At 41.0% G+C, this 27130-nt stretch overlaps 1 long non-coding RNA gene across 1 annotated transcript in view; it reads left to right on the plus strand.

Moving 5' to 3' along the window:
• LOC140707540 (uncharacterized) overlaps positions 1-26324 on the plus strand; it is a 45483-nt gene extending 19159 nt beyond the window's left edge. Inside the window, exon 3 of the long non-coding RNA XR_012087663.2 lies at positions 26188-26324. This is a non-coding gene — a long non-coding RNA (uncharacterized LOC140707540). The remainder of the gene's footprint in view (positions 1-26187) is intronic.
• Positions 26325-27130: the final 806 nt, after the last annotated feature.

A 27130-nucleotide genomic window follows, 5' to 3' on the forward strand; every position in this document is an offset into this window, starting at 1 on the left:
AGTTATGCTGCATAAGAAATACAGAAACTTGTTGTGTATATGAGAATTTGTACACGCTAGTAGCTACAGGCGTGAAATATTTAGTGAAGAAATTCCTGGTTTCAATGATTACCTCATCTTTTAACTCATTAAGTCTAAGGCAATCAATTCTCTCTAGGCCTATCCAGAATCACAGTGTGGATTTCGAGCTAATAGATCCACCACTGACATGGTATTTTCCCTCAGACATTTGCAGGAGAAATGTAGGGAACAACGACAGCCACTCTTTGTGGCCTTCATAGATCTTACAAAGGACTTTGACTTGGTTATCAGGGACAGCCTTTTTAAAATATTTCCCAAGATTGGATGTCCACCTCGACTCCTTAACATCATCAGGTGCTTTCATGAGGAAATGAAGGGCACTGTAGTTTTTGATGGCTCAACATCAGATCCCTTTGACATCCAAAGTGGAGTGCCAACCCTGTTTGGGATCTTTTTTGCTGTCATGCTGAAGCACGCCTTTGAAACGGCAACAGAAGGTGTCTATCTCCAGACTAGATCAGATGAAAAGCTGTTTAATCTCTCTAGATTGAGAGCAAAGACCAAAGTTGAGCTGAAATGCATCCGGGATTTCCTCTTCGTGATGATGCAGCTGTTGATGCCCATTCTGAAGACCTCCAGCAGCTCATGAATCATTTTAGCAAGGCCTGCCAAGACTTTGGATTAACAAGCAGCCTGAAGAAAACAGCCTGGATTCACCTCCCTCTCTTATCATCTCCACACAAGAATTGGAATTCTAATGAAAAATATGACAAAAGAAGAAAAAGAAGAATTACGAAAACACTCTGGATGTCAAGGAATGTGTAAGGTTAGGTACTTAGGAATTAATATGACAAAAAACACAAGCACATTAATAAAGGACAATTATATGGAAGTAATGAAAGAAATTAAAGTAGATTTGCAGGAATGGTCTAAACTCCAATTATCTCTAATGCGTAGAATAGCCACAATAAAAATGAATATTTTACCAAAGCTAGTTTTCCTCTTTCAGACAACTCCAATATTATGAAAACAAAATTTTTAAAAGAACTGGATAAGATAATGACCAAGTATGTTTGGGATGGGAAAAAAACAGGAATAAAACTTAAGGCTCTTCAGTACAATAAATAAAGAGGAGGGTTTGGCCTACCAGACTGGATGAATTATTACAGAGCAGCAGTTCTGTCCTGGGTGAGGGAATGGGTTATTTTACAACATGGGTGACTTTTAAAAATTGAGGGGCATGATTTAAGGCTAGTCTGGCATGCTTACCTATGGTACCAAGATGATAAGCAATGCAAAAAATTTAATTTACATTTGATCAGGAGAGCTCTGTTATGGGTTTGGAAGACAGTTAAGGCACAACATTATAGAAAGATACCATTGTGGGTAGCTCCATTAGAAGCGTTCTCTGATCCGGCAAGAACATATCAAGGGACAAACGGGAGATATGTCGAGATATTAGATAATGATTTTAATCTAAAGAGCAAAGATGAACTGGCAGAACAAGGTATTATCTTAGATTGGTGGTCGATAAACTTGTTGAAATCAAGATATGTAAAAGATAAAGCTACAGGGTTTCAGAAAGACAAAATAAATACCTTTGGATAAGGGGTTGCTGGTCTCAAAAGAAAAATTGATTAAAGGTTTATATAATACTTTAATGGAGCAAAAAATGGAAGATGAAATTGTGAAGGATTGCATAGTAAAATGGGCTCAAAATATAGGTCATAATATAGAACTAAATGCCTGGTCACAAATTTGGGAATGAAATATTAAAATGACTAAATCTATAAATCTAAAAGAAAATATATACAAAATCTTTTACAGATTGTATGTAGCCCCAGAGAAATTAACAAAAATGTATAAAAACATTTCTAATAAGTGTTGGAAATGTGGAAAGGAAGTAGGGAGCTTCTGTTATATGTGGTGGATGTGCAGTAGGCCCAAGGACTTTTGGAAAATGATTCATGAAATGATAGAGAAAATTTTAGGGGTTAAAATTGCTTTGACACCAGAAATTTTCTTATTGAATATATTACCAGCTACACTCAAAAAACCCCAAGACTTACTTGACCTTACACCTGATAACTGCAGCTAGAATTGTATATGCCAATAAGTGGAAGACTACAAAGGTGCCAACAAAGAAGGAATTTATTGAGAAGATTTTGGAACTAGCAGAAATTGATATTTTGACAGATTCACTAAATGATAGAATGGATAATAATAAATGGGAACCTTTTTATACCCGGATGAAATCTACACCAATTTAAGTAGAATAGATCAGATTAATATTATGTTAGAGAGTATAAAACAAGATTAAATGAATGGATTAATGAAAACATTTCCTGGTTCAGCGCAGATGCGGTGGCTGCTTTTTTCCTGATCTTGATGTGGAATGGTGTAGGTTTTCTTTTGAAACTACTCTTGATTTTCACTAGTAGCAAAGGCACCGTCACTCATGTTCATAATTTGTCAACAGGAAACTCCAATACTCATGTATACTTGTTTATTTCGGCTACTGAATAATCTGGTAATTTCAGAGATGTTCATCTCAAATGATTGTATTGCAGTACAGTATTTCCTTCACTGTCACTTGTCGCCTGGTTTTACTCCTTGTTTCACTGTCATATCCAGGATCGATTCAAGACTCTGGTGGGCCCTGGGCAAAAAGTATCATAGTGCCCCCCTTCCTCTTCCCTCCCTCTCCCTTACCTCCCATCTAAATAGGTCACACAACATGAACAATGTAATATAGCATAAATAAGACTGACTTGCTAATATAACCTTGGTAGCAGTATTCTATTGAATTTTAATTGTTGTAAGGTGCCCAGAGACCTTTGGGTAGAGTGGGCGGCATATAAATAAATAAATAAATAAATAAATAAATAAATAAATAAATAAATAAATAAATAAATAAATAAATAAATAAACAAACAAACAAACAAACAAACAAACAAACAAACAAATAAATAAATAAATAAATAAATAAATAAATAAATGTGAACAATGTTAGGTAAACAAACAAACAAACAAACAAACAAGATGATGATGATGATGATGATGATGATGATGATGATGAAGAAGAAGAAGAAGAAGAAGAAGAAGAAGAAGAAGAAGAAGAAGAAGAAGAAGAAGAAGAAGAAGAAGAAAAGAAAGTCTAGTTTATGAGGGTGGGGTGAGGCAAGGGAAGTCTAAAGCTGAACTTTGAGGCACGCTGCACATGCCCAGAGAAGAGGGAAAGTTGTGCACATTGTGTGCAGAACATGCCAAGGCTGCAGTCCAGACCAGGGCCCACAAGGAAGGGAGGGAGGGAGATTGCCTGTTGTGTGGGGTTGCAGGATGGCAGGCTCAGGTGTGGGAGGAGACGGAGGGCCGTGGGCATTTTGAAGGAACAGCTGCCTCCGCCACCCAACTGGGGGCGCTGGTGGGAGGAGTGCTAAGCAGAGTGTCCCACGCATCCTGGCTGGCCTGACTCTCCCCCGCTCCCTCACCTGGCTTCTGTCGGGAGAGGCAAGTCTCACTGATGTGCTTGAGCTTCAGGGTACCATTGGGATGGCCGAGGGTGAAGACAGCCACGTGCACCTCCAGGGGTGCAGAGCACTTGGGCCCCTGGAAGATATTCCGGAGCAGCTTGTCGAGGTGCAGGAAGGTGCCTTTCTCCTCATCAGGGTGGTGGTGGTGGTGCCCAACAGCACCTCCCGCAGGTGCACTTCTCGCTCATGCTGCGACACCACTCAGCACAGGAAGAAGATCAGATGCCTGGATAGCACCCATGGCAGCTGCCGCCTCTAGGGGAGCAGAGTGGAGGTGGAGGAGGGTCCTGCAGCTTTCCCCAGGTGCAGAAGCGGCAGCAGGGCTGTGGTGGACCGTTGGGGGCAGGACCTTCCGCACAAGGGAGCTGAGCCCAGTCCAGCTCCCAAAGACCACCTACGTGCACCGCACTTCTGTCCCAGGCCATCCTCGCCCTCACAGTCCCCGGCTGGCCACGGCAGCTGCTCTGGCCGCCCCATCCCTCTCTGGGCAAATGCCCACTTTGCCCTCTGAATACAGCAGCCATGGTCATACCTGGTATGAACTAGTGAGTAGCCAGTGGTTTGTTTGTTTTTTTTGCATTCTTTGCTTGCTCTTTCACCATTTAACACCTGGCATTTACCTGTTCTTCAGTGCATCAGTTGGCAGTGTTTGCCATTTTAAAAAAAATGGAGTAATTTGGCTTATGTACTCAAGGGCACTTATTCATAAATAAAGAGCTCTCCCTCACTAGTTTTATTTATTTTGGCTGTGTGCTCAATTATGTATGGATGTAAAAGTAAATATGTTTTAACTGCATTGCAAGCCATCTGATACTTAAGGTTATTTTCGTTAGGGATGGATACATGTAGCCATAGGAGCTGGTGCTGTAGCATTAGTTTTGGAAAGCACTAAGAACTTTGTAATTTTTTGGAAATGCTGTGGACAGACAATTCAAAAGCAACTGTTTGGTAATCACTGTAGTGTTACTTCATCTGAGCATAAGGTGTCATGGGTCCTTAAAGGCTAGCAATGGAATGGCACAGTGATGAGACTTTTATTGCATATTGACTCTGCCTTGAGAACAGATCTTTTCCCCCCATCATGAATCTATTTCATAAATTCAAAAATTGTCATGTTCCTTTCCAGACAAATTACAAAATGTTTCTCTTTCTGGGTGAAAAGTTCTACTGGAGTCTCCGTACTCATCCCTCTTAATATTTCATGTACTGTATAACATTTTTAAACTACTTATTCTTGCTTCAGACTTTTCCTTGCATTTTGTCATCTTACTGACCTTTTCCCAAAAAGCATAATGGATGTTGCAAAAATTGATTTCATAGTCCTGTCTGAATCTAACTGAGACAGAGAAGAAGCAACAAGTAACAATATGCCTCTCTACATTAGTATGCCATTATGCCTTTACAGAAAATATATGCTGTTTCCCGAATTGAAACAGACTTTGATGATAACCAATCTTGTATTATCTTTTGAGATGTTTAATGCTTGGTTTTTACCATTATTTTTTTTAAAAAAAGGTTTCATGTGCAAAGTGAGCATAAAGGAGGCAAGAATTAATGCAATGCCAGAAAAATATGCAAAACTTTAATAAACAGAAGAATGTTTGACATGTTTCATTGAAACTTTTCTCAAGGGCATTGCAATGCAACGTTATTAACAAGCAATACCCACTAAACTGAATTTTCCTGTCCCAGAGGAAGATTTTAACCAAATCTGTTGGACATTCTACATTTTATTAAAAATGTATGTATATTTTTCAGCATGTTTCAGCCGTCTTCTGCTGTTGATAACTCCAGAAATGCAGAAGTGCAACTACAGTATTGTGATTTCTAGCCAGCTTTCCATTTCCCGCCCTTTCCCATGTTTGTCCCAAACAGTATTGCTTCCAATTCCTACACGGTTTTTCAGGCAGAACGGTAACACCGCATCACATTTTCACATAATCATCTGAAATTTCACATAGTCATCTCCTCCTCCTCCTCCCTTTCCCCCCTAGAATGTGACATCCTGTAGTATTAATCATAAAGATAATTTCACTGCATTGGCAATAAAAGCCTCAGAGTGTTAACATTTAATTTATAAAATGTTTGTGCATGGATTAGTCTATGTATTCATTATTTAAAATATTTCTGTACTGCTTTTCAAGCAATGGTCATGAAATGAATATATAACTTATTAAAACAACACACACACACACACACACAGACACAGACACACAGACACACAGACACACAGACACAGACACAGACACAGACACAGACACAGACACACACACACACACACACACACACACACACACACACACACACACACACACACACACACACACCACTATTATAATAAAAGACAAAAGCCCAGCAATTCCAACAATTTCTTTTTTGGAAAAGATTTGTTCTTCATTGCTCCTGTGTTAGCACTTGGGGGAGTGGGTGGTCATCCTTTCTGAAACACCAAGAACTAGATGGTAGGCAGATCAACAGGTTTTGTGTCTTTGTCTATATTCCTCTTAGAGTGAGATGGTTCTTGACTGTAATAGTTGCTGGGAGAGGATGATGGAAATTCATACAGTGATGCAAAATCTGGGTGGCCAGTTTGAATCAGTTTTATGATCTATGAAATCAGATGAGAGGTTAGTGTGGAATAGAAAACAAAAGACATCTTTCCATGCATATTTCAGCAGGTTCCAATTGTGATCTATATCTGGAAAATAGATGTTAATACACACATTGCCATCATGTTGTTACATATGCAACCTTATTACACCAGAACTTATGTGCCAACTGTTCTTCATCTAAGGCCAAACTCTCAATCACATTCAAGTTTCCAAAGACATTAACAGTGAGTATGGTTGCACTATTGAAATAATTTCAAAACTGGGTTGGCGTTTTTGAAATCACATGATTTTTGGGTCAGTGTGTGCTTCCTCTTGGGACAACTTTAAATCCAAGTGTAAGATATGTGGTATATTGATTGGTAGTGGTGGGGCTACGTGGGCTTTTAAAAATCATTTAGAAATTAGCACCATGGGGGCTCCAGCTTCCTGTGTTTCACTCTCCTGACCCTATGCACTCCCAGAGTGAAATGTCTGCACCAACAAAAGTAAAATAAAGCCCTGCACAGCCATAGCCATGGGGAGATGCTCTGGTTGCTGGCACATTGTCTTGCAATTCCTTTGAGTTTTTGGTCCTACACCCTCCCAGCCTCATGCTGGCTGCCTCTCATTGCCACTCACGGCACCTCTGCTACCACCAACTCAGTCCACCAACCTTGGGGTGACTTAGGTGGCAGGGAGAAAAGCCATGTTCTTCTGCTGTGATGTTTAATATTCTTACAATATTTTTTTTTAAACTGGGATAGTGCTAGATCAGTGTTACAGATATATACAAGCCCAATACTTGACAAACTGCACAGACACAATTTACTCCAACATAAGCAAGCACATATGCTAAAACTATTCAAAATAAATTGCATTCACAATAGAGTTACAATAAACAAACCCCTAGCGGGAGTTTTAAAAAACTTGCTTTCCAAACAACAACAATAATGAAATCTTTCTGGCCTAAAATATGAGCACTGAGCTGTGCGTCATGTAAACTGGCATGTAAATCAATTTCAAGCGTGCTAAACTCAGTGCAAACCAATGAGTATTTTGACATGTAATTGCATCCAGAGCTTACTGCTACGTGGCATATTTGGAATTAGGGTACTTATCCAATTCATGAAAAATGAAACACATTTCCACGGCTATAGTATTTAATTTTTTACAGTCTAATTGATTTTGTGTTCCCTTTCACATTTCAAGCAGACAATGAGCCCCATTGAGGTTTTTATAACACGCTGACATGCCTTAGCTAAAAATCAGTTTCTAATCTGATAGGCTGAATAGCCTAGATCACTTTATAATCCCTAGAATTCACATGGTTTACCCATGTATGTTAAAGTTCCAAAGGAAGAGTGCACATCCAGACTTTCATAACAATTAGCACATAACTAATCACATCAAGTGATCTGAGTACACACTGCTGCCTGAAAACATATTATGTAGTATAGCCAACGAGATGAGTTTCAGTTTTATGTAAGGATTATCTCTTGGGCATCAGGAAACAGCAGTAAAGCCACAAACTTTACAAGTCAAGATGATCAAGAGAAGGCATCTTGCCACAATTATCTACACCCTGGTCTGTTCCTGTTTATATTACTGTAATGTGTTATATCCTCTTCATGGATTGCTGCCTTGTCATGGTGAAGGGGCTTGAGTAACTCAGAGAAGCTATGGGCTATGCCGTGCAGGGACACCCAAGACGGACAGGTCATAGTGGAGAGTTCCAACTAAAAGCAATCCACCTGGAGTAGGAATTGGCAAGCCACTCCAGTATCTTTACCAAGAACACCTCATGAACAGAAACAAAAGGCTAAAAGATATGATGCTGGAAGATGGGCCCCTCAGGTCGGAAGGTGCCCAACATGTTACTGAGGAAGAGTGGAGGACAAGGACAAGTAGCTCCAGACTAATGAAGTGGTTGGGCCAAAGCCGAAAGGACACTCAGCTGTGGAAGTGCCTGGAAATGAAAGGAAACTCCGATGCTGGAAAGAAAAATACTGCATAGGAACCTGGAATGTAAGATCTATGAACCTTGGGAAGCTGGATGTGGTCAAACAGGAGATGGCAAGAATAAACATCAACATCCTGGGCATCAGTGAACTAAAATGGACAGGAATGGGCAAATTCAATTCAGACGATTACCATATCTACTATTGCGGGCAAGAAGCCTGTTGAAGGAATGGAGTAGCCTTCATAGTCAACAAAAGAGTGGGAAAAGCTGTAATGGGATATAATCTCAAAAATGATAGAATGATTTCAGTACAAATCCAAGGCAGACCTTTTGATATCACACTAATCCAAGTTTATGCACCAACTACCAATGCTGAGGAGACTGAAACTGACCAATTTTATCAAGACTTACAACACCTTCTAGAACTGACACAAAAGAAAGATGTTCTTGTCATTCTAGGGGACTGGATTGCTAAAGTAGGGAGTGAAGAGAGAAAAGGAACAACAGGAAAGTTTGGCCTTGGAGTTCAAAACGAAGCAGGGCAAAGGCTAATAGAGTTTTGTCAAGAGAACAAGCTGGTCATCACAAACACTCTTTTCCAACAACACAAGAGGCGGCTCTACATATGAAAATCGCCAGATGGGCAATACCGAAATCAGATTGTTTATATTCTCTGCAGGCAAAGATGGAGAAGCTCTATACAGTCACCAAAAAGAAGACCCGGAGCTGATTGTGTCTCTGATCATCAGTTTCTCATAACAACATTCAAGCTTAAACTGAAGAGAGTAGGAAAAACCACTGGGCGACTCAGGTATAATCTAAACCAAATCCCTTATGAATACACAGTGGAAGTGAAGAACCGATTTAAGGAACTCAATTTGGTGGACAGAGTGCCTGAAGAATTTGGATAGAGGCTCGTAACATTGTACAGGAGGCAGCAACAAAAACCATCCCAAAGAAAAGGAAATGCAAGAAAGCGAAGTGGCTGTCCAAGGAAGCCTTACAAATAGCAGAGAGGAGAAGGGAAACAAAATGCAGGGGAGATAGGGAAAGTTACAGAAAATTGAATGCAGACTTCCAAAGAATAGCAAGGAGAGACAAGAGGGCCTTCTTAAATGAACAGTGCAAAGAAATAGAGGAAAATAATAGAAAAGGAAAAACCAGAGATATGTGTGACAACCCCAGACCTACTGGGATATGCCACAGTTTCACTAAGCTGCCACCAACCATTCCCTGTAAGGAGTCACACAGACCAGGAATGGATTTTTAACAAATAAAGGAATAAGTTTTATTTAAATAACACACAGGGAAAATAAAATGATCAAGTGAATAAGATACAGTAACGTGGCTTAGTCTCAATCATACATACACCAGTTTGGTTCACACAGAACACCTTTAAATAAAGCACAGACCCTGAACCTATCAGTTCTGGCTAACCATACAGACACCTGAACCTATCAGGTTGGTACTGACTGACACACAGTAGTACCCTGTCTGACACACAGACTCCCACACCAGCTTCTTCTCTCAGCTCTCCTTCAGCTCTCCTTCAGCTCTTCACACAAACTCCACATATATATACAGTACAGCCCCTCCTCCTGATGTCCCGCCTTCCACTCCCCATAGGATGGAACTTTCCCTCCAAACCCATGACAGACAGGTAACATCAGTGCTGTATGTAACACCTCCCCTCTTTATAAGTTGTTTTGTAGGGGGAAAGCTAAAGTGCTTTTCTCCAAAAAACAACCTGGATCCAAAACATACAAAAACATTTATACATTAACATACAATACCATACTTACTCTAGGATAAACATATCAATTAGGCATTTAAACTTTTACCATTTACAATACATCAAGTTACCTTTATTCATACAAACCAGGCATGTTTAATAAACAAGTACATTTAACCTTTTTGGTCACCAAAATATATACATAGTCCATGTTCCTTCGCCGTCTTCAATCTTCAGGTCTTCTTGACAAGGCGTCAGCAACACAGTTCACTGACCCTCTGACCACCTTCACTTCAAAGTCATAGTCTTGCAGGTTTAAAGCCCACCTCATAAGTTTACTATTGTGGGTTTTCATTGTCTTTAACCATTGCAGTGGTGAATGGTCAGTGCACAGAATAAAATGTCTTCCCCAGATGTAAGGCTTGGCCTTCTGGATCGCGTAGACTATGGCCAGGCACTCCTTCTCCACGGTTGCCAAATGTCTCTCACCTTTCTGGAGTTTTCTACTCAGGTAGGACACTGGATGCTGGTCACCATTTTCATCCTCCTGGCAAAGAACTGCTCCTACCCCGCTGTTAGACGCATCGGTGTAGATGATGAACTCCCGGTCAAAGTCTGGAGCACGCAGCACTGGATAGTTGATGAGGGCCTCCTTCAACCTCTGGAACGCCTCCTCACAGTCGCTGGTCCACGGGATGCGGTCATCAGTCTTCTTCCGCGTCAGATCGGTCAGCGGAGCCGCAATCTCGCTAAACCTCGGGATGAACTTTCTGTAGTAGCCCACCAACCCAAGAAATGATTTGACTTTTTTCTTGGTGTTGGGTCTAGGCCAATCACGAACTGCTTCTATCTTGGCCTCTAGGGGTTTGATCACTCCTCCCCCTACTATGTGACCCAAGTATTTTATTTCTGGGCTACCCAGCTGCAGTTTGTTCTCTTTGCAGGGCCTAGGCCACAGCACTTCCTCCCCTGGATTAAAGCGCCTCTCCCTGCCTTCCTGGTCATCCCAAGCTTTCTTTCTGACCTTCTGAGCTTGCAGGTTTTCTGCTGCTAGCTCTAGGTTTCTCTTTAGGTCATTCCTTAAAGAGTCTATATATATCACAACATCTTGTGGGTCATCCTGGGTGATCTGCTCCCACTCTTGTTTGATTAAATCAAGGGGCCCTTTCACCCTTCTCCCAAACAAGAGTTCAAACGGACTGAACCCGGTACTGGCTTGTGGCACTGATCGATAAGCAAACAAAAGGGATTGCAGCTTCTGGTCCCAATTGTTTGGATTCTCTGCCAAGTAAGCCCTAATCATGCGCATTAGAGTCCCATTGAACTTCTCAGTTAACCCATTACTTTCAGGGTGATAGGCAGTGGTTTCCTTGTGTTTAATTCCACAGATTTGCCATAACCGTTTCATGAGCTTTGATGTAAACGATGCGCCCAAATCTGTGATTATTTCTGAGGCAAATCCCATCCTGGACATATACCCCACCAAGGCATCTGCCACTGTGTTAGTTTCAATGTTAGTCAAGGGTATGGCTTCAGGGTACCTCGTGGCATGGTCCACAATGGTGAGAATGAACCTGTTCCCCCTCTTTGTGGCCTTGGGCAAAGGTCCCACAATATCCACCCCTATACATTTGAATGGAGTGTCAATCACAGGCAAAGGGCATAACTTTGCTTTGGTCCTGTCACGGTTATTCCCCTGCCTCTGACACACATCACATTGCTTACAGAACTCCTTGATCTGCTTCCCTATTTCAGGCCAGTAAAAATTCTGTGTAATTCTCTGTTGTGTTTTGTTCACCCCTAAGTGCGCAGCAAACATGTCAGAGTGCCCCCTTTTTAAGATCATGGGGCGATACTTTTCAGGTACCACCAGCTGACTTCTGATCCCATCTCCCCCTTTTGAGATGTTCCTCAGGGTCTCTCTATATAAAATTCCCTTTTTCTCTCGAAATCTCACTGGGGTTTCAGGTGTTAGCTGGGCGTCTGTCACCTGTTCAAAACACTTTTGGAGAGTGGCGTCTGCCTTTTGCTCTTGGCCAAATCTGCTGTCCGTGGTCAAGGTTTCCACCACAGCCTCTGAACTCCCCTCTGCTTCCGTCTCGGGCTCATCAGTACCCCCCTGAACTGTCCCCGTGGTGGCTTGTGAATGTGTAATCACTAGCACCCGTTTCACATGTTCAGCCAGGTCATTTCCCACGAGCACGGCTGCTGGCAGAGTCGATGAAATCGCTAGCCGCCAAACTCCCCTCCAGCCTTGAAAGTTCACAGGTACCTCAGCTACTGGCAGCGAGATCACCTGTCCCTCAATCCCTGCCACCTTCATGCTCTCATTCGGGATTATATACTCCCTAGGAATAATATCTGGATGGCACAGGGTCACCTGGGAACAAGTATCCCTCAGCCCCCTATACTGATGGTCAAGTATTCCTACGTCCACCCCTGCGGTCTCAAACAACTGCGAATCTGTTCTCACTAGCAAGCAGCGCTTGACCTCCACAAGAGGACCATTTTCCTCAGCCTGATCAGCAGATGTAACTGTTCCAGATTGAGTAGCCATGGCAACAGGCTCCCTCAGTGACAAGGAGCTTTGCTCTTTCTGGACACAGAACACAGCTTTGGGCTTGGTTCCACTCAAATCATGAGGCACATTTCCTTTTAGCTGCTTTAACTTCTCACACTCTGAGATTAGATGGCCCTTTCCTTGACAGAAATAACATTTTCTGCTGTATTTGGAGTCTTTCTCATCTGGTTTTGGTTTTCCCTCCAAAATCTGAGGTCTTGGTTTCATGTCTGAGGGCTTCCCTTCACCATGGGTCCCTCCCCCTTGCTGGTTTCTCCCTGGTCCCTGAGAGTACTTGCCGTAGGTTTCTTTAGGTTTGCTTATAGATTTCCCCTCACCTAAGGGCTTTCTTATTTGGGAAATAAAATCTGCGATCTCGGCCACCTCTGCCACAGATTTCGGTTTCCCTTCCCTCACCTGGAACTTCAGTTCCCCATGCAGGACTGAATAAAACTGTTCCAGCGCTATCAGGTCTTTGAGCTGCTGGAAGGTCTCTGTTCCCTCCTGAGATAGCCATTTCTCTAGCAGCCTCACCAGTTGGGCCCCCACTTGGGTAAAAGTCTGCTCTGGTTTCTTGGTGAGTGACCTGAATCTTTGCCTCAGCTGTTCCGCATTTATCCCATGTCTGGCAAACACCAGTTTTTTAAACTCTGCAAAATCTTTCATCAGTTCCTCTGGCATCTCTGCATAGACTTCTGCCAGGCTGCCACTGATTAAAGATCGCATGATGGTCATCTTCTCAGTTTCCCTCACTGAGAAGTCCACAAACGCTCTTTCCACTAAGGAAAAGAACACCTCAGGGCAATCTCCCTTGTGGCATACAGGGAATTTCTTCAGGTCAGTTTTAGACAATTGGCCTCCCTCAGAATCCCTATTGTTATTATTATTCTGGTTCATCAATTCCAATTTTCTTAACTCAAACGCCATTTTCTCTCTCTGCAATCTTTCTTCTCTTTCCATTCTCTCTATTTCAAATTGCCTTCTTTCTCTCTCTAATCTTTCCTCCATTTCCCTCACCCTCAGTTCATGCTGTTGGGCTATGAGCATTTTTCTGAGTTCTGGGTTCTGCTCTCCCGTGCTCTCATCCTGCACTGAGCCAAATTCATCCTCAGAACCTTGGTCCACCTGGGGTTCTTTCACTTCACCCATTTCTGCCATTTGGCTTCGAGTCAAGGGCATAATCCCCCCCCAGAACAGGCTGCTTTCAAAAGTCAAGCCTCAAAATAAAGCGACCACTTTTTTTTCTCTTTTGCCTCAGAACCAGCCTCCTATAGATTGCTGCTGTTCTTTCAGCACTAACTTGCAACTGTTGCCAGCCAGAGTCCACCCCCCTCTGCTAGGCCTCTCAGCAGACAAGCTAGATCACTGCTACTTCACTCAGCTTTGCCTCAGCTTTTTCCCGCCAAAACAGGTTGCCTCAGAGCTCCCTAATCTAGTCCCACCAATCTGAGGTTACACGTTCTTCCACTAGCGTACCTCCCCGTGAGGTAAGCCTAGAAGATTACCTACGCGCTCTCAGATTGTCCCTGACTAGACCCCCCTTGCTCTGGGCACACTTACCAAGGTTTTGCTGGACCACTGGACAACTGGACCAGTCGTATCCCACACGCTGGACACCAATCAATGTGACAACCCCAGACCTACTGGGATATGCCACAGTTTCACTAAGCTGCCACCAACCATTCCCTGTAAGGAGTCACACAGACCAGGAATGGATTTTTAACAAATAAAGGAATAAGGTTTATTTAAATAACACACAGGGAAAATAAAATGATCAAGTGAATAAGATACAGTAACGTGGCTTAGTCTCAATCATACATACACCAGTTTGGTTCACACAGAACACCTTTAAATAAAGCACAGACCCTGAACCTATCAGTTCTGGCTAACCATACAGACACCTGAACCTATCAGGTTGGTACTGACTGACACACAGTAGTACCCTGTCTGACACACAGACTCCCACACCAGCTTCTTCTCTCAGCTCTCCTTCAGCTCTCCTTCAGCTCTTCACACAAACTCCACATATATATACAGTACAGCCCCTCCTCCTGATGTCCCGCCTTCCACTCCCCATAGGATGGAACTTTCCCTCCAAACCCATGACAGACAGGTAACATCAGTGCTGTATGTAACAATATGTTCAAGAAAATTGGAGATATTAAAGGATGCTATGCTTACGCGTCAAACTGACTTTATTCTGTAAATCTATATTTTTTCAATAAAAAAAGATCAATTATAAAATCTTTTGGTCTCTTGAACAGCAAAGCCTGTCGCAGCCATTCCCTGAGGGGGAGGCAAGGCCACAGTACACTACTGAGTCCTACTCAATTGAGCTTAGTCTACAACCTTCATGTGTAACTTCTTGCTGAACTTAATTAAGTGTAAGCAAGTATCTTTTTAGGACAGACTTGTGAGAAGGCGTCTGTTGTATGCCCTGGCTGTCACCAGGATTCTACCCAGCTGTTTAGGGGTACTCAGGCTCCCAATTGCTCTCTGTCCACCGATCAAGTTTTCCTTAACAGGAAGCTGGGTCGTGACACCCAGAATTCCTAATTTTTTTCCTGGGTGGCCATTGATTAAGTGCCTTTATCACCTCCAAAGAATCTTGAAAACTGAAATTTGTGAGACCTCTCAGAATTATGTTCAACAAGTGATAATATCGGCAGAGTGCGGAAATTTTGTGACTTAAGAACCTCTAGTTATGCAGTGGACTAGCTCTTATTTGGAATCATCATCATCATCATCATCATCATCATCATAGGTTTCCATTTACTCACATTTCTTCATAGATCAAAACAAACAGCATTCTATAGAAAACTATTAACTGGTTACATTAACAGAGCTTAACTGGTAAACTAGGGGTTTCATAATGACTACATACTGACAGAAACATGAACTCTAACTGACTTCTGACTCTTGACTAAAAAAAATTGGGAAAAGAATTCTTGCGTAGGTGTGGCTCTCTTCAAAATCAGAGGCAGAGAAGGAAGAACTGGTTACTGGTGGATTGATTAGCATTCACACCAGTCCAGAAAGATCTTTTCCAAACAACATCTCTTGCAGTATATCCAACAGATAATTCACAGGGTTTGCTAACTGGGATCCTTTGATAATTAAACTAACCTGAAATATATATATATATTTCAGAATACAGAAGTAATCAGTTACAGGTAACAAAATTAACTGAACTAGGGTTTTTGTGTGTGATGTCATGATGAAGTTAACTTTCAAAAGCAATTCAATGAGAAGTAACAAGCAACATAAAGAGCAACAGAATTTATCTTTCAACATTTACATGAGTAACATTAATTATTTTTCAAACACTATAGGTAAAGGTTCCCCTTCACATTTAGTCCAGTTGTGTCCAACTCTAGGGCACGGTGCTCATCCCCGTCTCCAACGTTTTGTCTTTAGACAGTTTCCGTGGTCACATGGCCACCACGACTAGACACGGAACGCTGTTACCTTCCCACCGTGGTGGTACCTATTGATCTACTCACATTTACATACTTTCGAACTGCTAGGTTGGCATGAGCTGGGACAAGCGATGGGAGCTCACTCCGTCATGTGGATTCGATCTTACGACTGCTGGTCTTCTGACCTTGCAGCACAGAGGCTTCTGCAGTTTAACCCACAGCATCACCACATCCCTTTTCAAATACTATAACAAGTCACAACAATCAATTCTTTTTAAACCAACTCTCCAAGCTCTGCTGCTTGGATATGTGAACATTTGAGAGTCTTTGTGTTACTGTGGTTAGATATCAATGTTAGTGTTGGCCCGGGGCTTGGGAGATTTAACTTCAGTTCCCTGCTAGAAGTCAGTAGGTGACCTTGAGCCTTTCTTTTAGCCTGATCAACCTTACAGGGTTGTTGTTGTTGTTGCCGTTGTTAAGGTAAAGTTGTGGGAAGGGAGGAGAGAACCATGCATGACACCTTAAACTCTCTGCAGGAAAGATAGGTTAAACATTTTGCTAATAGACAAATATTTATGTATTTATGAGAAATGAGATTTCTTCTGCTTCCAAGTCCCATCCCAGAGAGATGGCCCAGAAGGATACCATGGTTGATGGTACTGAAAGCCTCTGAGAAGTCCAGCAGAATCAACAGGGACACAGAACCACCAAGGCAACCAAAGCAGTTTCTGTCCCATAACCAGGCCTGAAGCCAGATTGAAATGGCTTTAGATAATTCATCTCTAGGAATCCCTGGAGCTGAGAAGCCACAACCTGCTCCATCACGTTGTCTAGAAATGGGGTATTAGAGACCGGCTGGTAATTATCCAGTACTGTGGGTTCCAAGGAGGACCTTTTCAATAGTGGTCTTATTACTGTCTCCTTTAAGCATGCTCAGATGCTATCTTGCTGCAAGGAGGCATTCGCTACCCCTTGAACCTACTTGGCTAACCCTTCTCTGGCAGCTTTTATAAACCAGGAAGGACAAGGGTCCAGGAGACAAGTGGTAGCCTTCACCTCTCCAAGGATCCTGTTCACATCATCAGACTGCAAAAACTGAAACTTGTCCACCAACACCAGACAAGCAGGAGCCATAGTTACATCTACAGGAACCCGTATTAACTACAGCATCCATGTCAGAGTGGATCTGAGCAATTTTGCCTGCAAAATGTTGTCCAAATGGTTCACAGCAAGTTACCAAGTGGTCAAAACTATCTTCCTGTGGGCCATGATCTAAGAGGCCCTTGACCAGAAGAGCTCTGCTGGGCAACTCTGTGCAGAAGCAATGGTGGCAGGAAAGAATGCCTTATCCGCTGCCACTGCTGCCACTGAATAGGCCTTCCAATGTGCCCTAGCCCATGTTTGGTTGGATTCACTCTGAGTTTTGCACCATCATTGCTCTAGTCTCTGTCCCATTCATTTGATCACCACCAACTCCCCAGTAAACCAGCATACTTAAAAGAGACAGTAATAAGACCATTATTGAAAAACTCCTTGGACGTTTCTTACTAAATGATAGTAAGAAAAATGCATCTCATCCTAGCAAAAAAGAAGACTGTGATAAGGTATGACATGTATGCCTGTGAAGTTTTTTGTCCAGGAAGCAGTTTGAGGTGGCTGTCCTCCTTTCATACAGAGTTGGGCCAGGCAACCCTTGAAGGAACATGCCTGCAAACAGAGGACTGTCCTTTGACTCTTCTTCAAATAGAGCACTGTTCTCTGTAAAACAGAACACATGACAAGCCTAGCAACAGGGCCATCATAACTTGAGGAGAACATTAGTGAGAGTCCCCATGCATGACATAGCAGGTGGACTTCAAAGCAGTGGCATCAGACTGCAACTTGGAATGCAAAAGTAGTGTGTGCAGGTAGTGTTTAGCTGTCACACAATGTTATGTGTCCACAACAGGTGAGAAAGAGTGCCGAGTTGTCATGATACAAATGTTGGTAGAGGGGGGTGGCTGCACAAATTATGAGAAGATTGAAAATACTTTATGAAATGTGAGGGAGGAGGCTGCATTAAAAGATTAGATAGCTGTACATACATTTTTTACTGAATGCCCTTCCCAGCTTTGTCATGAAGGGATTTCAGGAACTGTTGGAAACAAAGAACTATTAAAATATCTCCGTGATATTATTATTCAGGGTGTATACATCATACAATGCCTTTGTTCCTTCAAACTATTACAGGGCTGTACATAATGAAAAGTGGAGGCACACCAGATTTTTTTTATTTTTATTTTTTTGCATTGACGCTTCTACTTCCCCATTCATAGCAAGGTAAGTCTTCCTGACCTACTGAAGCACTTAGTGCTCACACTGTGCCAATATCAACTTAATACAATATGCCATAGTGCAACAAGGATCTTTCAAGCCTACAGTTATGAGGCTCTCAATTTCCAGACCTCCTGCACAGGTTTAAAAAAAAGGCAAAGAAGCTCTGCAAACCTAAATAACCTCCCTGCATCCTTTGTCCTTCAGCAAAGAAGGAGAAGGGGAACAGATGGAGGTTTAATAAAAACTACTGGAACAAAATGTTATCTGGGTAAAAGGTTACAATAATAACATTGGCTCAGGTTTCCTGAAAGGACTATAGTAGTTATCAGGAATCACAGTTAACTATTCACAAATGTGAGTTTGTCTGGAGGAGAAAAACAGCATTTGATCTCTTATGATTGGCAGAGGTAATTAGAGGTTGAAGAGAACCTTTGGAAAACAAAGTTGCGTGACCAGTTTTCTTGATCTTTGATCTAGTTCTCTACCTCTGAGTTGTGGTTCCAAAAATTAAGAACAGCTCACTTATTTAATGAAATATTAATTGTTTCTGCCAGAGGCTTTCTTTGGAACTTCTGGGGGAAACATGTATCTCTACTAGGGAACTTGTACCTGCTAGCACATGTTTCCTCCTTGCATTGTTTCACCTCAGCTGGAAATTAGCAATTTGACAGATGCCTCCAGTGCAGAATTTGGAAAAGTTATTTTATTGGACTACAGGTCCTAGAATCCACTAGCCACCATGACAAGTGTCCACACAGGCTGGGAATTCTGGAAGTAGTAATCAAAAGACACCTTTCTCAAGCTCTGAGTTGTAGTGAGCAGTGAAAAGGCAGGAAGCCTGTGCTCAGTGGTGATGCTCTAACTATGAAATGGTGTCCCCAGATAACTTAGCGTGTTGTCTACTTTGTTATCTTTTCACCAAAAGCAAATATATGCCCCTATGTTCTCCTACTTTAAAAACATACTTTTAATTGCATTGACTTCTATTTTCAGTGCATGGGCAATCATTATCTTGATCATTTTTACAATTTGTTGCTATTTAATTTTAACTGATTTGCTGTGTTTTGAAGTGTGTCCACAGGCCAGTTTTTGAGAGTATGGGATTTGAGTGTAACCTCACTAGCCCACCTATCACATTTTTGCTATTATGCTTCCCTAACACTCTTGGAATAATCATCTGCTCTACATCTCTTCAAGAGCAGCCCTACCTTAAGCAAAGTCAAATGACTCCTAACATAGCAGATGATGTGGGCCAAAGAGCAGCAGTGAAGTAGTAGAACATAGGCTTTGACCTGTTTGTTGTGGCAGGAAGACAACTTAATATTATCTGTGCCATGGTCTTAAATTGAATCAGCCTTTCATGGCTAATGTTTGTAAACAGGCCCATACTGGATCTGAATATATTCTCATTTGTAGATCAGTTAAGCTATCAGTATTTGTGGAGATCTTGAATGTAATAGCTGATAGCAGAGACTCTTTATTCTCTTCCATCTGCAGGATTTTGATATATCTGCCATTGGGGAAACTATATGAAAATTAAAGTTATTTTGCAGGCAAATTCTTAAGTCAGAATTCAATCCAAAATACAGTAGCATTTTCTCTGTTTAGTAAGATTAATGATAAGTCTCCACAATTCCTTGTGATGTTTGTGAAGACCAGGGATGATGGAGAAATGCATTTGGTTCTCTTTTTAATACAAACCAACACAAGATGGGCTTTCTGAACCGATACACAGAGACACCATTACCCTTCTGTTTTCACAATTTTCAGAATGCTGTGAAAAGGTTGCATATGAAAATGTACATGTTAAAGAAGACCACACACAAATGTTTTCATTAGGGAAATAGCATTAAAAGGCATATATCAGGTGAAATACTTGTAAAAATGTATGTATTAGTGAAAAAAATTGAAATTTTTGTGTAGATTTTTAAGAGCTCTTGCAACCTGCTTGGAAATGGGACAGAACTAGCTTGTGTTTGTTAAAATGGCAGCATTGTTCAAATTAAAAATAAACTGATGTATTCATGCTCAAAAAAGAGTCTGGAAAAGACAGAAGATGGTGTATATTTGGGATACTGGATCACAATCAAGGACTATTCCAAACAACTGCTTGGCAGATTTTGGTCATCATTAGGAGGATTAGATGCACATCTAGGTAGGAATTCTGGACTATAACAATAGAATACAAGAGGTAGTTTCAGCTGAAACGAGTCTCATTCCTGTGCAACAAGAAGTACTTGCCAAAATGCCCTCAGCGGTGTAATTACGAAAGTCATTTTCCACTTTTGCACAAGAGCATAGGCAAGACCGTTTATGCACATTTGCCTACTTACTGATTATGCACTGAGGGTCTTAGAGAGGTGTTTCTTTCCTTAGCTGACAGCAAGCACGTGTATTGCAGGAAAAGAACAGCCTTGTCATAAATCTCATAATACCTAATTTATGTTAGCAGTCTTTATTCAGGTAAACACACACACGCATACACAACTTCACAAAAATCTTCCAAGTTTTATGTAACTTCTTGAGAAGAAAAGAAGAGGACTGGCGTGTTACCTGAAAAATTAGATCGAGTTACACAAACTAACTACAAAAAAGTAATCCTCTAATTAAAAGGTAATGTGAATCATAAGAACAATTTGGGATTAAGACAAGCTTTAAATTGATTAGGGTTTCATTAATGCATCGAGAAAAATAAAAATTATAAGTTAAGGCAACTGCCATATAACCAGGAAACAAGTTCTTAGTCTCACATGCTGTTTTCCAACTGGCTCCCAGCTGACTGTGTGTGAAGAAATTCCAAGGAGGGTGTGAGAAAGAAATTTTCATGATGTTTATTTTTGTGATAGAACTTTCAGGAGAAGCTGTGTTTATTTTTAATTGTAAATATTTTTACAAAGTGTGTTGATATTTAATTTCAAATTGTGAACCGATTTTTTTAAAAAGGGGGGTTGGATGATGGTAAAGATATGTTCAGTTGTTTTTAATTATTCAATTTTATTTTGATTAGCATAGAATTTAATTGGTTTTTTAAATGTTTAACTTATGTTTTTAACTCTATTTCTTTTAATATTGTGAGTCACCTTGGGTCCCCTTATCAAGAGAAATGCAGCATATAAATAAAACAAATAAACAATATATAAATAAGGGAAAATCATGAAGGGGAAGCATTAAGATTTCTGAAAAATCAGAAGTGTAGTGTGATGCCAAAATGTACGAAAACAACTGGTTTGAAGAATATAGGCAGAGCAATCCCCATATCTGGATTTGCTGAAGAGAGTTGGGTTTAGGAAGATGTGCTCCTGGGTCAATCTCTGCTTAAGCTCTGCTGGAGCAGAGTTTGGAAAGTTCTGTCTAAGAAAAATAAATATGTGAAGTGCTGAAGCCATTCATGTGTATTGCACAAAATAGCCCAGAACAGTGCTATTCACATGGCATATCGAATAAGAGGGGAATAATATAACAAGGTACAAAACACCATCCGGGAGCACACTCCAGTACCCATTACAAGTAGGAAACGAAAACTATGCAAGACAGCCCAGATCGACCATTTCCAAGTAGGACAGCGTGCCAAAATTCACCCATCCCATTGCAGTTGAGGGGACAAATGCAACCAGTAACAATGGTTTCACATTTTTTTTTGAAAAGGTGTGTGAACAACAGCTTCTGAGCTGGTGACAGCAACCAATTCAGCAGTCACATATGACTGGATGGGAGTAACACATCAAATCACTGGCCTTCCACAGGAACCAGAGTCCATACGCAGAAAAAGAGGCCGTCCTACTCAAAAGTCACCATTCTATGCTGTCTTCTTGTAATATCAATTTTCTGCTCAGAATGAGTCCTGTTGTTCCTGGAGGTGATTTATAGCTTCTGCATCTGTCTCATCCTAGTCACACATGTGCCATGAACTTGTTTTGATTAACCTACTTGTAAGTTGCTGTTTCAGGCCACCGTGTTCCTCCTTTCCAGTGGGCTTGGGTTGATAAAGGGTTGATGAAAGAGGTGGTTTTTTTTAAAGGTTTGAGCTCTAAAATGTTGTTCTGATGTTTCTCCATTGACATAAATTTTTTATTAAGAAGTCCCCTTTCCAGTCTGTTCAATTCTATTCTGGCTTTTACCTACTCCCATATTTAAAAGAATCAGTTTGTAGTGGAATATTAAAAAAATTAGTCAGTGTATGCTGTGCATTCCAGCTAAGCTTTTCTTAGTTTCTAAGCTCTTCCAGCTAAGCCTTTGAAAATACATTTTCTTAGTGTATTTTTTCAATATCATACAAGTTTCCTGCAGAGACCTTACCTTCTTGCTTCTCTTTTTAAAATCAATTTTAACTAATCTCCCATTTTTATTGTTGAAGTCCCCCTTTTAAAAGTCACTTAGACCAGCATTCAAACTGATAGTCCTGGGGTCCCTTAATCTACTAGCACTTAATAGCTCACAACAGGTATTCAATGTAATTTAAGATCAAACATAGTGTTTCCTTTCTAGTCAGTTATCCACAGTTCCATAGTACAGAGATGTGTAGAAACATTTGTTTCTGATATGATCTGAGTATGTATATACCCTGCTAGGGAGAGGTTACTTGAACTTACATCACCATTATCATAAATCATATTCTTTCTCTTTCATCTCTTTCTTGGAATTGGTTTGAGCCAACCTTTTTATTGTGTATGAATCTTTACGTTAAACAGGAACACTTATTCATATTGCATCCAGTCCATTCCCCCAGCTTCCATTTCGGGCTGGGCATTTACCAGTACTCTCCTATCCCTAATGTGCTTTGATGGTTGTTGTGCTGATTGTGTTTCTCTCTCCTTCATTCGATCAGTACCAAGCTTTAGTCTTCTTTTTCTATTACTTTTCTAGTCTGATCCCATTCTTCCTTACACAACTTCCATATGTTGCTTATGTGATGAGTCTCGATTGGTCTCATCGTTATTTTGATAGTGGCTTTACTAAGCAGTGGAACTTCCCTTAACCCCTACATGCATTACGACCCTTTGTTTGATTTTGATTTTAATGTATGTTATGTTGTGTCCTCACAGAATATATTGTGGTGCACAAACATAAACACCACAGATACTGTATATTAGAGAGATGTATGCAGAGGAGAAAAACAGCACATATATTTTAAGCATGCTAAAGCAAATTATAAAGGTGGATAGCACAGAAAGCTCTGGACTATCAGTATGAAACTTTTTGGAACTCAGGAACTCAGAAGGGTCTACTGTGCCTCCAAATTGCCTGTAACTTACCTTAAAATGGAAAAAAAATGAATACATGGAGTTATGGCAACGTGAAAGGAAAACTTTAAAAGTGGCCAGCATAAAAACCCATAGTCCTATTTGTCTGAAATTTGGCAGGAATATTCCTCTTTGAGGAGGGTAACATTTCTCCAAAGTTCACATCCAAATGAATATAAAACCATACCTCCCCCAACTCAACCATTTTAATTTCCTAGTGCAAATCAGTTGGTGGTGTGAACATTCCGATTTCTAAATTTTGATTCAGATTCAGGTAGAAATCCATCAGATCCAAATCAGTTTGGACTGAATCAAGCTCAGATATGAATCAGATCCTGAATTGAATCAGGGGATCTTTGCACAGCCCAAATGTAGATGTTATTCCATAAAACTAAAGCACACGGTTTATCTGCACAGTTTCTTTTATAAGGTTTCCTCCCAGAGCAAAACTTGTTAAGTCAATGCTGTGGTTAAAAACATGTCAGTAGATAATCTCACTCATGAGGCTGTGATGGGTATATTAAGAACCCCAGAAGCAAGTTTGTATATGCCTTGTTCTTGAGTAAAATTGGGTACACATTCCTAGGAGATTAATAAATCATTAGAGGAAAATAAGCAGTCCTAAACCCCAGCTAAATCTTCTAACCTTGAAAGTGGTTCCTGAGGTCATTTTTGCTTTCTTTGGATTTTTTGCTTTTGGTTTCTTTCAAGAAAGTGAAAGTTGGAAGGTTATTTTTTAAAGAAGTTGCTACACTGCCATGTCAAATGTCTAAAGCATATTGCATCCCATTGACTGGAAATTTTCCAGTTCCGTCTCACATTAGTACTGCTGCTATGGTCAAGGCCACTCTTTGGCTATTCCAAAGGAAGTATGCACTCTAGGATAATAGCAGGGAGAGGACCATTGCTAAAAACCTGCTCAAAGATAAACCGAGTTATTACCAGCCAGATTAAGTCCTACCATGACACTCTATAATAAGAGGGTATCAAAGGCTAGTAAACAAGATAGCCTCATTCTCTCTATCATTGCTATAAGTGTGTGAAAAACAGCTAAAATCGTACTGCGCATTTACACAAAAGGCATAACTTTTAGTGGCAAATGGCTAGGAGTTAAGAAATCTCTGTAGGTATTATCTGTTACATGCCAAGTCACTTGACTTTGTTGTTGTTGTTGTTATTGTTGTTGTTGTTTAGTTGTGTCCGACTCTTCATGACCCCATGGACCAGAGCATGCCAGGCCCTCCTGTCTTCCACTGCCTCCCAGAGTTGGGTCAGATTCATGTTGGTTGCTTCGATGACACTGTCCAATCATCTCATCCTCTGTCGTCCCCTTCTCCCCCTGCCTTCGCACTTTAGCACACAACAAATAATGTCTATGGAGATTTCTAGCAACTCTCTTCCAAAAATTATGACATGTGCATAACTACACAACTGGATTTTAGCAGTGAGTCTGAAACAGAAGAAATACACCTGTATGGTTGTATGAAGTCTCCGTATGGTTCTCAGCAATGGTTTGCAAAGCCTCTGTTTGCACAGAGAACATCTCTGTGTAAAGGAAGCTTTGCTTTAAACCTTTTTCACAGGTTTAAAGCAACAGCAAAGGGTGTGCAGCTACTGACACTCACCCCTTGCATATTGAATTAAACTTGTAATAGAATATCTTAATAGGGATGTAGATACTTTGTCAACTGCATGTCTGTGTAGGTGAATATGGCAGCTAGAACATAAGAGTTTAACTCTGGGGTGGGCAAATTTGTTTGATCCTGGGCTAATTGGCTGCCTCTGAAAGTCACATGGATTGCTAAAAATGGAAACTGAAACCAGAAGTAGCTAGATGTCCACTTGCTTTTGTAAAATGGGCAACCTTTTTGGTTTTCAACAGTAGAAGATGTTCTGTGGCCTATTTATAAAGCAAATTGCCCGCTGTGAAGCTTTATTATTATTATTATTTTCCCCCTGGAAAAAGAGGAGAGCTCCGAAGAAAAGGTGACCCAAATAATGGTTTTGTGGAGGGGGGTTGTGTGCAATCTCAGATCCAATCTCCACCCTAGTTTAATTCCTTTCCTCCTAGCGATGGTCTGGATGCAAATCACCCCTCCCTCAGCTACTCTGTTCTCTAAGAGGAAAGCCATCATTGACAGCCCCCCCGTGTGTGTGTGTGCGTGCGTGCGTGCATGACAGCAGATAAGGGTTATGCTTATATTCCCTTGCAGCACTGCATCCATGCAGTTATTGCCACCCTGATTTGGGTGTAAATTACAGAAAACCTGAAGAAAGATCTTCTGCTAATTAGTTTGTTATCCACGGGTTCTAATTTACTGCACACAATACCATTGGTATAACTCTCTCTTTTGGATTACTCTCTGTCTGCAAACTGTATCAATAGCAGACCTACAATATGCGCTTGATCAGGAGGGCTGCTACCTACTGGAAGAAGAGAGTGTTGCATGATGCACGGCAAGACTGAAGATCTTACATATTTATGCTTCTTTGTATCCTTTTTGCTGGACGTTAATAGGAAAAGTACTGTACTGTGTTATCTTTTCAATACAGTATTAGGAGGCAGCAGCTTGATGCCAATGGAATGCAAGTGAATTCTTTTCTTTTGCCCAGGCTTAGCTGTTCCAAAACGTTGTGTGTGTTACCTGCAGTAAAACTGGATATGAATCATAGTGGCCCTAATAAGTATCCATTACACCACACAAGGTATTATTCCAACTCTCAACCCTGCACAGCTGGTCTACCATATAGAATTATTACTGCACACTGAAAAATTCCAAGATATTTCAATCCAACCTACTGTTTTTCTTTCCAGGATCTTACCGCTCCATTGTTCCATGGTACCACCGGAGGAGAAGTGCTGTGGTCAGTGACTCTCAAACAGTGTTTCCCAACATGGGGGTCGTGACGTCCAAGAGAGTCATAAAGTGTTTTCTGGAGGGTCGTGGGTTGCCTTATTTCTGTTGTAGCCCTTGTTAAATAATTTCTCCCTTGACTTTATTAAAATTAAGGTATTAAAATTAGCATGTATGTGTATGTATGAGAAACCGGCCCTTTTAGGGGAGAAAGAAGCCTTTACTTTCAGGAAAAGGATGACTTTATTGCATTAAAAATGCCTTTTCTTGCAAATGTAGCAGAGGTGTGTGTTGCAGACTACTTAACTATTATAAAGGGGGTGGGAAACTACTGCTCTAAAGGAATAGAACTATCTTTCATTTTGTTGTTTACTTTGTTTTGCTAGCATTGCAAAATAGGGTTAAATTCTTTCTTTCTCTGTGTCCTCTGTACTCGTCAGTTTTAACCCAGAGGTTAATACAGTAGTTTAAACATTATTGTATGGAGGTCAGAGAGTTTAGCTCAAAGGTACATTTGCCTCAAGTACCAGCGGTCTGAGAAACTGACACCTAGGAACAGCACCCAGGGCCCTAAAACTGACACGTGTTGCTGTTGTGTGACTTCCAAAGTTGCATTACACGTGGGCAGTTTGTGGACTAAGCAGGAAGGATCCCAAAACTGGTGATGATGATACCAACAAGAAATGATTTCACATATTAACTATTAACACTAGTGCAGGCAGGCAGGACTGGAACCAGAGTGGAAGGAAATGTTACACAGAGGGGGTTACTTATACTGATACAAACAACCTGGAACAAAGAATATGTTTTCTCTTGTGAGCAAGACACCTCCTCAATCTAGAATCAAGAGGTTGGAAAAGTGATTCCCCCCCCCCCCCCCAGTTTCTAATGAACCCAGAATCT

This window comes from Pogona vitticeps, chromosome 5, assembly GCF_051106095.1.
Source record: "Pogona vitticeps strain Pit_001003342236 chromosome 5, PviZW2.1, whole genome shotgun sequence".
NCBI classification, from domain to species: Eukaryota; Metazoa; Chordata; class Lepidosauria; order Squamata; family Agamidae; genus Pogona; species Pogona vitticeps.